This window comes from Bufo bufo, chromosome 4, assembly GCF_905171765.1.
Source record: "Bufo bufo chromosome 4, aBufBuf1.1, whole genome shotgun sequence".
Taxonomy (NCBI): domain Eukaryota; kingdom Metazoa; phylum Chordata; class Amphibia; order Anura; family Bufonidae; genus Bufo; species Bufo bufo.
Window position 1 is genome coordinate 170,835,212 of NC_053392.1, and position 15,168 is coordinate 170,850,379.

Sequence of the window (15,168 nt, forward strand, 5' to 3'; positions counted from 1 at the left end):
GCCATATAAACTGGTGGAGGCTTTTAGAAAATTTGTGGCCATTGGCACACCGCAATGGAAAGTCCCCAGAAGGAAATACTTTCTCCCAGAAGGGCATCCCAGAGCTATATGGCCATGTTTAGCGGCAAGTGAATATATCTCTGGCACACAGTGTCGAAGCCAATATACATCTGACCACAGACACGTGGTCTAGCAAACATAGGCAGGGAGGGTAAATAACTTTTACTGCCCACTGGGTGAACCTTCTGACGGCCGTCAAGCATGTAACCCGTGTTAATTTGGTGTTACCGCCACGGATTGCATGCAGGCCTGCCTCTACTTCTCCTCCTTCTACTCCATCCTCCGTCTCCTCCCCAGCTGACTCCTCCTTTTCCACTGTTACCACCTCTTACGCTGCACCCCCCAAGCTCCCCAGAACCTATTCAACGTGCCAGGTGAGAAGTTACCATGCTGTGCTGCTACTGTTGTGCCTGGAAACCAAGAGCCACACCAGTCCTGCACTGCTTTCAGCTCTGCGGTCACAGACCAATCAATGGCTAATCCCGCTCAATTTGACAGTTAGTAAAGTGGTGTGCGACAACGATGCCAATATGCTGAGCGCGCTGAAACAGTGCAAAATGACACACGTGCCGTGCATGGCACACATCTTGAACTTAGTCGTGCAGCGATTCGTTGCCAAATACCCCGGGGTCCAGGATGTCTTGCGGCAGGCCAGGAAAATCTCTGGCCATTTTAGAAGATCTTACACGGCCATGGCTCGCCTTGCTGATGTTCAGCGGCGACACCACCTGGCCATCAAAAGTCTGATTTGTGACAGCCCGACGCGCTGGAACCCCAGCTTGTATATGCTTGATAGGCTGCTCCAGCAGCAACGTGCCATTAATGACTATCTGTACAAACTCTGCAGCAGGACAGGTTCTGGGAGCTTGGTTTCTTTTTACCACGTCAGTGGCTGCTCATGCTCGACGCATGCAGACTTCTGCGGCCATTTGATGAGATCACCAAACTGGTCAGTCGCAGCCAGTGCACCATCAGTGACATCGTACCTTACACCTTCTTTCTGGAGCGTGCATTGTGTTGTGTCATTGATCAAGCGATCGAGGAGCAGGAGCAGGAAGATGAGGAAGTTGCAATGCTGAATGAATTCCCAGGGGGGGCTACTCCATCTGAGACAAGTCAGCAGGAGTCTGAAAAGAAGTCAGAGGAGGATGGTGGCTGGGGGGAGGAGGAGGAGGAGCAAGAAGAGCAGTCTTTGTCGGGGACTTTAAACTTTTCGGGGATCCCTCGTGTTGTCCGTGGCTGGGGACGACACTATGAGACCGAGGACGACACTATTCTGGGCGATGAGCAGGAGCAAGGGTGCTCCACTGCTTCCACTTTGGTGCAAATGGGGGCCTTCATGCTCCAGTGTTTGAAGAGGGACCCCCGTATAAAAAGCATAAAGGGCAAGGACCAGTACTGGGTGGCAACGTACTTAGACCCCCGGTACAGACACAAAATGGCAGACATGTTACCAGCATCACAGAGGGCTGTCAGAATGCAGCATTTCCAGGCCTTGCTGCGAGAGATGGTGCATTCTGCTGTTGTGGGCGCTGGCAGAGGAATTTCCACCCACAGCGAAACAGGTGCGGGTACCGATCCTACCGTGCCTGCAAGAAGAGGGCGGTTTGAAGATGTGTTGGTCACTTCGGATATGAGATCATTCTTGCAGCCAACCCATCGACAGCCGCCCTCCAGATCCAGCCTCAGGGAACGCCTAAACCATCAGGTGTCCGACTACATCAGGTTAACAGCCGATGTGGACTCTCTGAGAAGCAAGGAACCCCTGGACTACTGGGTGTGCAAACTTGACCTGTGGCCAGAGCTGGGACAATTTGCCATGGAACTCTTGGCTTGCCCCTCATCCAGTGTCCTGTCCAAAAGGATGTTCAGTGCAGCAGGGGGGATCGTGACCGATAAGCGCACTCGCCTGGCTCATGACAGTGTGGACTACCTCACATTTCTAAAAATGAATAAGGTATGGATCTCTGAGGAATAAAACACCTGTGAGGACCATGTGTAATTAATTTCCTCATGCCAGCCCACACATATCCGCCACCACCCAGAACAAAGAATGGTCCTTGTCTGATGTACATACAGCGGCATAAAAGGCCTTTTCTGTCAGGTGAATGCCTAATTTTTGGGGCCTGTACTCCACTGGCCTACAGTAAAATTGTTATTCAGTGACCGCCTAATGTACCTTAAGCCACATAATCACTTGTTCTTTTCTGTCAGGTGAATGCCTAATTTTGGGGCCTGTACTGACCTACAGTAAAATTGTTATCCAGTGACCGTCTAATATACCTCCAGCCACATAATCACTTGTTCTTTTTCGTCAGGTGAATGCCTAATTTTTGGGGCCTGTACTCCACTGGCCTACAGTAAAATTGTTATTCAGTGACTGCCTAATCTACCTCCAGCCACATAATCACTTGTTCTTTTCTGTCAGGTGAATGCCTAATTTTTGGGGCTTGTACTGGCCTACAGTAAAAGTGTTATCCAGTGACCGTCTAATATACCTCCAGCCACATAATCACTTGTTCTTTTCTGTCAGGTGAATCCCTATTTTTGGGGCCTGTACTCCCGTGGCCTAAAATACTAATTTTCTAGGCTTCAGCAGGGCACATTTATGAGAGTTTCCCTTTAAGACGCATAAAAATGACCCCTGATTAAAATACTTATTTTTTTGTGGGAATTTTTTCCATTGATCCCCCTCTGGTATGTCACTGTCCATGTTGTGGGACTATTTGTGCACTTCTAGTAAGTATTTGGTGGCTGCAAATATGACCTGAAGCTTTTTCAGGTTTGTCTGCCATTAAAGTGAATGGGGCCGGCCGCGAATGCGCGTTCGCGAAACATCCCAGCCGATGTTTGTCCACTAATGTTAAGTGTTTCAGGGTTTTTTTTCTGGGCAGATGCAATTTTTGAAGTGTTTGTCATTAGTGTTGAGCGTGAATATTCGTATTGCGAATTTTTATCCCGAATATTGGCACTTCGAGAATTTGCAAATATTTAGAATATAGTGCAATATCTTTGCAATCGCGAATATTCTTGATTTTTTTCATCATTACCCATAATCCCTCACTGTTTCTAGCTTGTGGGCCAATGAGAAGGCTGTAATATCTTTGACTTTAGAAGTAGTGTTGATCCGAAGATAGTGCCTGGAGATCACGAATTCTCGAATTCGCGAATTTTTGATGTCTATTTGCCCAAATATTTCACCTTTAAAAGAGGGTTTATTATAAGTACAGTGTTACACAATAAAGTACTGACCCAGTGACTACTATCACAAAATTGATAATTGTCCCATGCTATGCACTGATAGTTTTAATTACACATTTGGTTTCTTTTCTGTTTTGATTTTTAAATAAAATATGTAGTTTTATAATTTAGTAGTTAGGACCCCTAAAGGGATTTTGTGATCAGTTGACCAGTTGTATATTTGTATACTACATATTCACCCTAATTTTGAGAATCAAGGCGTAGTAGAATTGATTATCGATTTTAAAAAGGGGGACAACGCAATAACAGTTAAATTACAACTTATTCACCCCAATTTCAGAAGCAAGGAGTAATAGAATTGCTTATCTATTATACAAGGTGGATACTGTTCAATTAGATAGCTCTGTGCAGGGATTGATGCAAACTGAGCTGCCTCATATGGATTCCTTCAGCTTCAGTTTTACAGTCTGCACTCTCCGTACACTGTCCCTGCATTCTCCCTATCCAAGCTTTGTTAAAAACTGGGGGAGATTTATTAAAGTAGTGTAAAGCAGAACTGGCTTAGTTGCCCATAGCAACCAATCAGATTCCACCTTTCATTTTTCACAGCTCTTTTGGAAAATGAAAGGTGGAATCTGATTGGTTAGTATGGGCAACTAAGACAGTTCTACTTTACACCAGTTTAATAAATCTCCTCCACTGTCCCTAGCACTTGCCACATCTGTCCCTATGCTCAGTTCTCTTTAAAATGGTGGAGACCGGGTGAGATTAGGATTTTTATAGGGCTGTGACATCAGAGGGGGTGGCCATCTGCTGACTAGCTGGCTGCACTGCATTATGGGTGATCTCTTGTTCCTGAGCTTCTTACTTTTGTGAACCGAGAGCAAGGCAGGTGTTTTGACTCCGCACCAGAAAAGAGTATGCGTATGCAGAAGTCAAGATTAAGAAAATTGCATTTACTATAAATTAATAAAAGCAGGTTAACAAGGCAGTTACAGAGGTAAAGACAAGCAAAATATTCAAAACAGTATAAACAATACAAGTTAAACACTGCAACAATTTTCACCTTTGCTGTGTCCGTATTCGCAGTGCGGACACTAAGAAATAATAGTCCCAGAAACTATCCCTAACTGACCCTAACGTTCAAGCAGGTGCGCATCCCCCTTATCCCAGTGGTCCAAGTGGATCGCTTACAGTTTGTGGAAGTGCACGTGGGGCCCGATGTCGTCCTTTTCTTTAATCAGTACAGGATCCGCAGCAAAGAAGTCCTCCTCAGCAGGCCGGAAAACCAGTTGAATATAATCCAGGATTATTACAGTTACTGTCCGATACCTCGACAGCACTGTGAGTCTCTTTACTGTTTGGGGCAATCCACTCAGCCCAATGTCAGCTCCACAGTCCTTTTAACTTGGCTTCACTAAATGCTCGGTTTCTTTGTACTCCATCCGTCTCTAGACCGAAGTTCACACAGCTTGGCTGTACAGGAATGTCCTTTAGCATCTCCACACACGTCTTACACAACACAGAACTTGTTATCTATCTTGCCAATATGGCAGCTGCAGTTCAAGTCCTCTCTTCCTCCTTCTTTCTGCTCACACTGAGGCAGGGTGACATCATAAGGGGCGTGTCACTTCAACACTTAGCTGCTGCCTTAAAGGACCAGTATCACATTAATACACTTTCTCTATAGTAACCTCCAATGCAAATTGGTCCTATGCTGCCATCTACTGACTAAACAAATACTGCAGGCATTTTACATTAAATCTTAACACAGTTTACCAGGATAATTAAACTTAGAGACATTACATGACTGTTTCTTACATATTCCCCCCCACTTTAAGATTGGCAGTCCCTGCCAATGACTGAATATCCAGAGGGCTGTACTCTTATACGTAGAGTGGTAATGTACCATTGTATGGCAGGCCAAATAAACTCATCTTGCGCATACCGAACAGTGGGATTGCCAGCATTTGGTCTAGTGGTGCGTCTGAGAACCACTGGTATACTCTGGGGTGCTGTAGCCATAGGCTGAGAAGGACCAGCAGCCTCCGCACCAGAGGGGGCACAGTCTGGGGGCACAGTAGTCACAGGTGGAACATCCTCAGGAGTAGGGATTGGCCAACAATCATCCTCATCATCGTAAGCCCATTCCACACCACCAGTCTCTGACTGTTGGAGCTTGTTGACATTATCAGTTTTATCACAATTTGCTTCTTCAGATTGACACAGGCGCAACATATTTCTGTGAAGTACTCGGACACAATCAGTTCCTTCCTTCTGGACTTCGTACACTGGTCCATTTGCATACTTGCGGGCAACTACACGATACGGCACAGCCTCCCACCTGCTTTCCAATTTTCCTTGAGGCTTCTTGACACGTACCAGCACCAGGTCACCCGGCTGCAATGGTGCCCTTTGCACTGGGGTCTTATCAGCATGAGAATTTTCTTGCAGACGCTGCCGCACCAATCGATGAACTGTCTCAAGTCTCTGCCGGTGTGCCCGCACCCAGGAGGCTGGATCTCTTGGAGGGAACCCATCAACATCATTTAACTGTAACTCTCCGACACTTCGCCTAGACCGTCCAAAGAGGAGAGTATAAGGAGAATACCCGGTTGTAGAATGGACCTGATTGTTATAGGCCCACACCATCTCAGACAAGAACTGAGGCCAATGTAACTTTTTGTCCTCCTCCAAAGTCCGCACCATCTGTAGCAGTGTTCTATTGAATCGTTCGCAGGCTCCGTTTCCTTGGGGATGGTATGGAGTCGTGTGCGACTTCTTTATCCCATAGATACGTTGAACTTCTTTCATTACATGTCCTTCAAAGCAAGCCCCTTGGTCAGAGTGGATGCGTTGTGGACACCCGTACACTCGGATGAAATCTAGGCATAGGGCTCGAGCTGCCGACTCTGGTCCTTGGTGGCGGTCACCACCGCAAATTTGGTGAAGTGGTCCACCATTACGAGGCAGTACTGGTGCCCACTGTTGGATGGGCCCACCATTAGGTAGTCTATCATGACGATCTCCAAAGGTTCCTGGGTCACTATGGTTTGCAGGGGAGCTCTTTGTTCTATCTCCTTATGGATCTCACAAGTTCGACATCTATGACATACTTCTTCGACCATTTGACGGAGGCCTGGGCAGTAAATCAGTCGCTGTAGCCAACGAAAGGTCTTCTCATGACCAAAATGTCCAATCTTATTATGAGCCTCAAGAGCCAATGATTGAGCCAGTTCACTAGGCACTACAATTTGGTAACGAATGTCGATTTCAGAAGGTAGATATACTTTTCGGCATAACACTCCATTTTTCATCTCTAATATTTCCCACTGACTCAGGACTGATAGCATTTCACGTGTCAGTCATTCTCTTTCCTCTTTACAGGGCTTTTTGCCTTTCTCAACACATTTGATCATTTTCGCCAGCCCCTCATGGACCTGCTGTATTTGCACCCATTCCTGTTGTGAGGGGCCAAAGAAAGGAGCCGTTTCGGTCCCTTCCACTGCACACTGCATAGCAATGACCAAGGCTTGTGAAAATCTGCTGAAGTCAGGCACCTCCACATGCTCTAACTCATGATCCACGTCTCCGCTGGGGGCCTGGGTAGTTACCCTAGAGAGTCCATCGGCATTTTGGTTCTCTGTCTTGGACCGATACTTAATGGGGTAATTGAACTTAGACATTCGGGCTATCCACCTCTGCTCCAAAGCCCCGGCCTTGGCATTCTCTAGGTGAGCTAATGGGTTGCTGTCAGTCAGTACTAAGACTTCAGCTCCGGTCAAATACTCAGAGAATTTCTCAGTCATGGCCCATACCAGTGCCAACAGTTCTAACTTAAATGAACTATAATTGTCCGGATTTCTTTCAGAATCTCGCTGGCAGATCGGCTGGCATACGCTATGACACGCTCTTGGCCATCCTGGAACTGAGAGAGCACTGCTCCGAGACCATACAGGCTTGCATCCGTATATAGCTGGAAGGGCAAGTGGTAATCAGCATACGCCAGGATTGGGGCCATTGTAAGAGCATCCTTCAATGCCTGGAAGGCGTGTTCCTGTTCAGGGCCCCATTTCACGGATCGGTTCTTCGGACCCCCGGAGGTGCCTCGTAGGAGAGCATTAAGTGGTGCTGCTACTCTAGAAAAGTCCTTAATAAACCGTCGATAGTAGCCGGCTACTCCCAGGAACGCTCTCACCTCTCGCAGGGTAGTCGGTGTCGGCCAATCTTGAACAGCCGCTATCTTGTCCCTCGACAGCCTTACCCCTTCTCCTGATACACAATGACCCAAGTAATCAATTTCAGATTGGAACCACCGACATTTACTGGGTTTCAGTTTGAGCCCATGTTCCTGCAATCGTTGAAATACTTGTCCCAACTAGTGGAGATGGTCCTCAAAGGTTGCAGAGTACACTATAATGTCATCCAAGTAGATGAGAGTGAACTCAAAGTTGAAGTCACCAAGACATTTCTCCATCAATCGTTGAAACGTTCCAGGTGCATTTGTCAACCCAAAGGGCATCCGGTTAAATTCGTATAGTCCCATGGGCAAGATAAAGGCTGTCTTTTCCTTATCTTTCTCGGCCATTGGCACCTGCCAATACCCACTAGCCAGGTCTAGCGAGGAGAATTACCAGGCTCTTCCTAGTGCCAAAAGGGACTCCTCAATCCGAGGTAAGGGGTAGGAATCTCGTACGGTGCAGGTATTCAACTTTCGATAGTCTACGCAAAACCGAATGGATCCATCTTTCTTCCTTACTAGTACCACTGGAGCTGCCCAGGGACTTTGGCTTTCTTGAATGATCCCACTCTGCAGCATCTGGGTCAACAGTTCTTTCATCTCCTGATACATCTGTGGATGAATTTGTCGGTAGCGTTCTCTCAACACAGCTATGCCCTCTAGTTTCCTACAGGTGCCTACAGGCATGGACACTATCATCTCCCGTCTGGGTGGCAACGTAACTTTTGTATGCAGAGGGACCGAAACTCGAGCAAGAGGAGACTGTGCATCTGAACTTTTCTGTAAGCCACATGTTCGGACCAGCCGCTGGAAGGCCGTTTGAGTAGGCCAATGGCTAGTGGTTTCTCTCCAATAACCGTGACCTTTTCAAAGAGAATCTGATCCAATTCTTTTAACACATTCATCCCCAAGATGACAGGGACCTTTACCTCATGTGACTCCTGTACCACCACAATGCCTTTCTTGCCTAGATCTTGGCCACATAATCTGACATTCATCCAGGCCACTCCCACCATTGGTACTGGTAACTGATTAGCTGCAACCACTCGTATAAATGTATGGGGATCATATTTCACATGTTGCTGAAAGTACAGTTCGTAACAGTCTCTATTCAGGGTCGTTACTTGGGAACCCGTGTCAATCATCCCGGTAACCGGAATACCTTCCAATTCCATCTGTATGATGGGACTTGCAGCGATCAGGTCCTCTTAAGGGCATTCTCCCCTCATAGTCTCCTTCTCAGTTTCCCCTACTGCCCGCCTTACTGCAGCAGGGGATTTCAGTTTTAACGGCGGTCTCTCATAAGCTAGTCGCTGCTCTGGACATCTAGCAGCAATGTGGCCCACACGTCCACACTCCCAGCAGCGTATTTGCCGTCGCTCTGGCCATCGGTTTGGGCCCCTTCGGTAAGCCCCATCGGTCTCTCCTGAGAGTTGTACTACATGATTGGGACCCCTTCGGTAGGTCCTATCCTCATCCCTCCAGCGAGGTTGTGGGTGATTCTGACCTTCTTGGTGTGAACGGCCCACCCCTTCGTCTCTAGTCTCCTGGAGGCCTGCAATTCTCATAGAATTCTCATTACAACTGGTTTGTAGGTGTTCCATTCGCTCTTGCAATTTCTGCATTACTGTAAGTATCTCTTTAACTGTCCCTTTTCCCACTGTTTCTGAGCCAGAGCTAGCCCACTGCGACAATGTAACTTCAACTGCGGTTTGAGGCTTCTGAACCATACTATTGGCACGTGAGATGGCCTCTACCTGTACGTCATGAAATTTAGCATCAGTCTCCCGTTGTATAAAGTCCTGCATAGCAACAGTCAAACTGCCATCACGGATCCCCAGAATAAACTGGTCACGGAGTGTCCGATCAGGGTTACAGAAGGCTGGTGAGCCCCCTCTTTCCTTCCCTTTAATATCTCGGAGCAGTTCTTGTAGGGCATTTGCATACTGAGGGAGAGTTTCATTCTCCTTTTGTACCCTCTGGAAGAACCGTGCCTGCAGGGACCCCAGCAATGCGGTTTCTCCATAGATAGTTTCTAGAATCTGGACAACTTGCTCAAATGTCTGTCTTTGTTCAAATGGCCGCAATATCACTGTAGTCTTAGCATCTCCTTGTAACGTCAATATGGCTAGCTCTACTAGTACTTCTGGTGCGGTCTGGTACATGCGCTGTACCATTCGTATCTGCTCTGCCCACACACTCACAGACATATTATTGCCATCAAACTTTGCTAACTGACTCATTACAGCCCCTGCTGGCATTCTTCCTCCAGCACCATCCCTCCTAACGGGTGCGTCGCCGTCCATTCTGGTAGGCGGATCCTGCCGACTACGCCAATTTGTGAACCGAGAGCAAGGCAGGTATTTTGACTCCGCAACCAGAAAAGAGTGCGTACGCAGAAGTCAAGATTAAGAAAATTGCATTAACTATAAATTAATAAAAGCAGGTTAACAAGTTACAGAGGTAAAGACAAGCAAAATATTCAAAACAGTATAAACAATACAAGTTAAACACTGCAACAATTTTCACCTTCGCTGTGTCCGTATTTGCAGTGCGGACACTAAGAAAGCATAGTCCCAGAAACTATCCCTAACTGACCCTAACGTTCAAGCGGGTGCGCACCCCCTTATCCCAGTGGTCCAAGTGGACCGCTTACAGTTTGTGGAAGTGCACGGTGGGGCCCGATGTCGTCCTTTTCTTTAATCAGTGCAGGATCCGCAACAAAGAAGTCCTCCTCAGCAGGCCAGAAAACCAGTTGAATATAATCCAGGGTTATTACAGTTACTGTCCGGGACCTCGACAGCACTGTGAGTCTCTTTACTGTTTGGGGCAATCCACTCAGCCCAATGTCAGCTCCACAGGTTAGTTGCTGCACACAGTCCTTTTAACTTGGCTTCACTAAATGCATGCTTTCTTTGTACTCCATCCGTCTCTAGACCGAAGTTCACACAGCTTGGCTGTACAGGAATGTTCTTTAGTATCTCCACACACGTCTTACACAACACAGAACTTGTTTTCTATCTTGCCAATATGGCAGCTGCAGTTCAAGTCCTCTCTTCCTCCTTCTTTCTGCTCATACTGAGGCAGGGTGACATCATAAGGGGCGTGTCACTTCAACACTTAGCTGCTGCCTTAAAGGACCAGTATCACATTAATACACTTTCTCTATAGTAACCTCCAATGCAAATTGGTCCTATGCTGCCATCTACTGACTAAACAAATACTGCAGGCATTTTACATTAAATCTTAACACAGTTTACCAGGATAATTAAACTTAGAGACATTACATGACTGTTTCTTACACTTTCTCTTTGTAACTCATGTAGCCGCCATTTTAGGGAAAAAAAATGATTTGTTACCACGAAGTACAGGGAAATTCAGATTTGTTGCAGATCTAATTTTTCCTAAACTTCAAATCTAATTTCACTTTGGATGATTTGATTCATTCAACACTACTGAAGATAATTAAGCTCTCCAAAAAGAAAAGCTAAAATAATATCTCCATATCATGCTTGCACAAATATATAGCATTTCTGTATCTATATAACCTCTCAATGTTGCATTGACAGTAGCCATTAAACTTCAAAACAGCTAACTGACATGCATACATTTTTCCCATACTCCTGTCATTAAAACTATGAAGCTATGGTATCACAGAGGGGGAAAAAAACAGCTAAATGACTATCTCAGCTCTACTACTTCTGTATGTTTCCTCATGCATTGTCATTTCCTCTAAGCACTAACCCTTCTTTCTTCCACTCAACCATACCCCTCCTCCCACAGGATTCTTACCCTGTAGCAGGATATTCTTTGATGTTCAGTGATATTTTCCCTTTGTCGTCCATAACAACTTAAGGTCATAGTAACTGATCATTTGTGCTCAGTAGAATGTTCAGCAAGACAGCATTCACATAACTACATGTCAAAAAGATTAGAACCACAAAAAAAAAGGTTGAAGAATCTTAGTAAGGGTGGGCTCACACTAGCGTTAGGGATTCCGTTATGGCTTTCCGTTATAACAGGGTTATAACAGAACATAACGGAATCCATAATACGGAAGGGCAGATCCATTTTGCTGCCCATAGACTTGCATTATGACGGAATGCAAAACGGACGCCTTTAAAAGGCATTCCGTTTTGCTCCGTCCTAAGGCTAGGTCTACACGACGACATTTGTCGTGCGACAATAAGTCGTGCGACAGATAGGGCGCAACATTTGTCGCGCAACATTTTGTTGCACCAATGTCGCGCAACAATTTTTATAATGGCAGTCTATGGTGTCACACTGCAACATGCGACATGCTGCGACTGAGACCCAACAGTCGCAGAAAAATCCATCTCGAATGGATTTTCTGCGACTGTTGCGTCGCAGTCGCAGCATGTTGCATGTTGCAGTGCGACACCATAGACTGCCATTCTAAAAATTGTCGCTCGACATTGGTGCAACAAAATGTCGCGCGACAAATGTCGTCGTGTAGACCTAGCCTAATAGAAGTCTATGGGAAAACATAACGGATCCGTCTGGGTCCAGTTATGCAAGACGGAAAACAAAGTCCTGTCCACAGGACTTTGTTTTCCGTCTTGCATAACGGGACCCAGACGAATCCGTTATGTTTTCCCATAGACTTCTATTAGGACGGAGCAAAATGGAATGCCTCTTAAAGGCTTCTGTTTTGCATTCCATCCTATGGATTCCGTTAGGTTCCGTTATAACCCTGTTGTGACAAACTGCCATTTGCCACCGGGCATTGTAGAGGACTTATGGCTAGCCTCCTGCCCTACGACTATGGCCCCGGGACATGTTGCCCTTCAGGAACAGTGTGACAGAACTGTGCCGCATGTCTGGACTGTTGGTGGGACCGAACGCGGTCAGCGGTGTATGCTGGGGATTCTGTGGAGCTGGAATCGGATGCGCAAATACACAAACACCGCTGACCCTTACCCTCTTCCATACTGAACTTTCAGCTCCAGAGACTAAGTCCCGTTTGAAGATGGGACTTAGTCGTTTTTCTCCATACAGCCCAAATCTATGGAACTGTTTTGGGCAGGAAATTGTGCTTGCGGTCGGTCATAAAGGACTTCCACTAAACTTTGATCCACTGGAGGGATTTGTGTGATTTTTGGAAGTGTTTATGTTTGATGTATGCAGAGTTTAAATATGTAATTTTTATGGAGATGGAATGTATGGTTTTAAAGTTACAGTGTATGTTTAAAAACTGTATTTTTACTGTCTGTGATGGTTATGTTAATCCATAATTATATCCCAGACAGAAGGGAGGATTTTGTGTATTTGGGTGGTGATTCCTCTCCTGTTGTGCTCACATGTGTATTGGTGATTTCCCTTTGTCCTGGGAGATAATTGAATTGCTCTTCGGGTGTCTCCAGGGCAGAGAGGAGGAAACCATGATGCATTGTGGGGACCTGCATAAATACGGGCGGGTAGCCCTCAATAAAGAGTTCAGTTAGGTCAGTTCATGTTTTTGTAACCCTTCAAAACACAGCCTTGTCTCGTTATTGGACGGAATTGCTGCATCACGCTGGGGATTGCTATGCTCTGCATATTCCCTGGAGGAGAGATCTTTCCCACACGGTCCTGAATGCTGGAGGTTCATTCAGGGTGGAAGGAAGACGGCACGGCTCCAGTTAAGCTACGGCGGTTGTGGAGTTTGCGGTGGTTGTGGTGTCCAGTGCGGTGCTTGTGGTCCTCGGCGCAAGCTAGGAAGCGTCCATTAACGGAAGTGGATCCGTTACACCTGTTATAACGGAAAGCCATAACGGAATCCCTAACGCTAGTGTGAACCCCTATAAATCACAGAAAAAAATGCACCAAACGGATATGCCACTGACTATACTGGCTAGTCATACAAGCAGATATTAAAAGCTGAGACTTTTGCCAATATATTCCTGTCAGGAACATATCGGAGCCCATCATGCACCACGTCACGGTCTCTCAGCATGGCAAGGGTCCTACCACTACGCTAACTATGGTGTGAACAAGGTCTGAAGGTGATGAAATCCAGCTCACAGCCACGCTTCCACACAACCGCCTAGCAGGACAACTAGTGCAATGTGAACAAAGCAAGACTGTAAGCCACACCCACATCAGACCATGTGATGGAGGTTACCAGGTGCAAAGGAGAGTGTTTGAATGCCAGGTAAAGGCAGTGTGAACCCACCCTAACCTGCACTTGGTAAGTCAGTATAATAACGTGATATTTAAAATGCACCAGAATCTGCCGTTTTTCAGAAATGTATTTTCACTGTGATTTTCACAGCGGATTTCACCCCTCTCAATGTACTGTAGCAGAGGTGAAATCCACTGTGTATCCACAGCAATGCCGCATGTGGATTTACGTAGCTGAGGATACCCCATGGGTTTGCAGCAGAAAAGTCTGCCACTTGTAGACATATCCAAGTGGTCCAGGCACCACTGAAGGTATCACATGCATCTTCACTGGCATAGGGGACAATGGAAAATCTTCACAAACTTAATTTTGCAGTTCCCTTTCCTCTACTGGTTAAGAATAAATAAATAAAAATAATATGGGACACATGTTTTCTCCTCACAATAGTAAGTGAATGTAACTTTAGAAGTAATTGACGGCCAAGCCATTTTAGTTTGTAATGGCAGTGTTATTTTAAGTATGGTACAGTGACAATGTGGTGGTATTCAGTGGACATTGTAATGGGCTTTTATACTGTAACATTATATTTGGAAATCTTATGGTGGCATTACTTGTACAGTAAGGAAGAGAAACAAAAAATAAAATAAAAAATAATAGACAAGTTGCCCATTCACTGAAATCTGATCACAGTCTCTATAGTTCCATTGCACAAGTTTTAATCAATATCAACCAATGTGTTCTGTCTGGTGGTATTATTTACACATGGCATGATAGTGTTATGTTGGCACTGTTTGATTTTAGACCAAGAGTGGCATACCCTGGATCTTTAGAACATGCACTACTATAAATAGGCAACATTCTGGCCACTAAATTATCATTTTTAAAAGGTTTATCCCATGATTAATGTAAAAATTAAAATAATATATTGTATAGTACATACAGTCGGGTCCATAAATATTGAGACATCAACACAATTCTAACATTTTTGGCTCTATACACCACCACAATGGATTTGAAATGAAACGAACAAGATGTGCTTTAACTGCAGACTGTCTTCAGTTCCTGCTTGTTCTTGGGGCATTTTCCCTTCAGTTTTGTCTTCAACAAGTGAAATGCATGCTCAATCGGATTCAGGTCAGGTGATTGACTTGGCCATTGCATAAAATTCCACTTCTTTCCCTTAAAAAACTCTTTGGTTGCTTTTGCAGTATGCTTTGGGTCATTGTCCATCTGCACTGTGAAGCGCCATCCAATGAGTTCTGAAGCATTTGGCTGAATATGAGCAGATAATATTGCCCGAAACACTTCAGAATTTATCCTGCTGCTTTTGTCAGCAGTCACATCATCAATAAATACAAGAGAACCAGTTCCATTGGCAGCCATACATGCCCACACCATGACACTACCACCACCATGCTTCACTGATGAGGTGGTATCCTTAGGATCATGAGCAGTTCCTTTCCTTCTCCATACTCTTCTCTTCCTATCACTCTGGTACAAGTTGATCTTGTTCTCATCTGTCCATAGGATGTTGTTCCAGAAC